This window comes from Lampris incognitus, chromosome 1 (assembly GCF_029633865.1).
Source record: "Lampris incognitus isolate fLamInc1 chromosome 1, fLamInc1.hap2, whole genome shotgun sequence".
In the NCBI taxonomy this organism is placed as follows: domain Eukaryota; kingdom Metazoa; phylum Chordata; class Actinopteri; order Lampriformes; family Lampridae; genus Lampris; species Lampris incognitus.
The window spans coordinates 5,134,046-5,135,699 of NC_079211.1; positions in this window are offsets into that span (position 1 = coordinate 5,134,046).

Here is a 1,654-nt window from a genome sequence, read left to right on the forward strand (position 1 = left end):
GACCAGATGATTGCCCCCCCCCAACTTAAAGGCTCAATGTCTGGACTGTCTTTTATAAAACTAGCCAACAATTCTGCACCTAGAATAAACAGTACAGGGGAGCAAGAGCAGCCCTGCCGCATCCCTTGTTCCCCCTCAACTCTCGCAGCTGTTGCTGGATGTGGAGACGGTAAAGTGGCTGTTGCAGCTAGAAAAGCGCTTTATAAAATTGATTGATTGGTTGATTGATTGGTTGAGGTGATTATTTGGTGTGCTTTATGAAACAACAGACGTTTCGGGTGTCTGGCGTGCCCCATCCAGCCGGTGCATGTGGATGTGGAGGCCCCGTGTGTGGCCTTCCAGGGGCTGCTTCACTGCCCTGCAGTCTTTGTCGTTGTGTGTTTGTGTGTCCGGGGCCTGCCGTCATGGGTACGACGCTGCAACACCAGCGGCCATCTGGGACAAGTCAAGGTGGTTTAGGTTGAGCAAAATAACTACACCCCCCGCCCCCATCATTAAAATGAACACGTTTTTATTTTAATTTAATGGAGGGTGTAAAGACAGAGGACGTTGTACTGAGTATAATGTGATCATAAAGCCGTCCGGCACTGAAATATGATTCAGGGTTATGCGAATAACGTTGACTGTTTGAAGATATATAATTATTACTAGTAGCGATAACAGAAGCACCTTAAACTAGTCACAACACATTTGGCGATACACAGCAAAATCCTGAGTGTTAATTTAACTCTGGGTGTTAATTTAACTCTGGGTGTACAAATGGACCCAAAAAGATCCATTTGTACACTCTGAGTTCAATTAACACTCACGTTTTCCTACACAGCAAAAAACTAATTAGGAAGTTCAAATTATTCAGTTCGAGATATTTCACACAAAATTTCTACTGTGTTACTCTTTCCTTCTTTTCCCCCCTTTTCTCCCCAATTGTACTTGGCCAATTACCCCACTCCTCCGAGCCGTCCTGGTCACTGCTCCACCCCCTCTGCCGGTCCGGGGAGGGCTGCAGACTACCACATGCCTCCTCCCATACATGTGGCGTCGCCAGCCGCTTCTTTTCACCTGACAGTGAGGAGTTTCACCAGGGGGAAGTAGTGCGTGGGAGAATCACACTATTCCGTCCAGTCCCCCGCCCCCCCGAACAGGTGCCCCGACCGACCAAGTCAAGTCAATTTTATTTGTATAGCCCAACATCACAAATTAGCCTCAGTGGGCTTTACAGCAACACAACACCCAGTCCTTAGACCCTCTCGTCGCATAAGGAACAACTCCCTAAAAACCCTTTAACAGGGAGAAAAGATAGGAAGAAACCTCAGGGAGAGCAACACAGGAGGATCTCTGTCCTAAGACAGACAACATGCAATGGATGTCCAGAGGAGGCGCTAGTGCAGCGACCAGGACACATACCCTCATCCGGCTTCCCACCCGCAGACACGGCCAGTTGTGTCTGTAGGGACGTCCAACCAAGCTGGAGGTAACACGGGGATTCGAACCGGCGATCCCCGTGTTGGTACAGAATAGACCGCTACGCTATGCAGATGCCCCTGTATTATTCTGAGTTGTTTCAAACGAGGTTATTTATGGACATTTAACTGTAATACGTCTACAATACAGCTCAGACTACTGTAAAGTTCATTTATTGTACGTGCATCTTCTC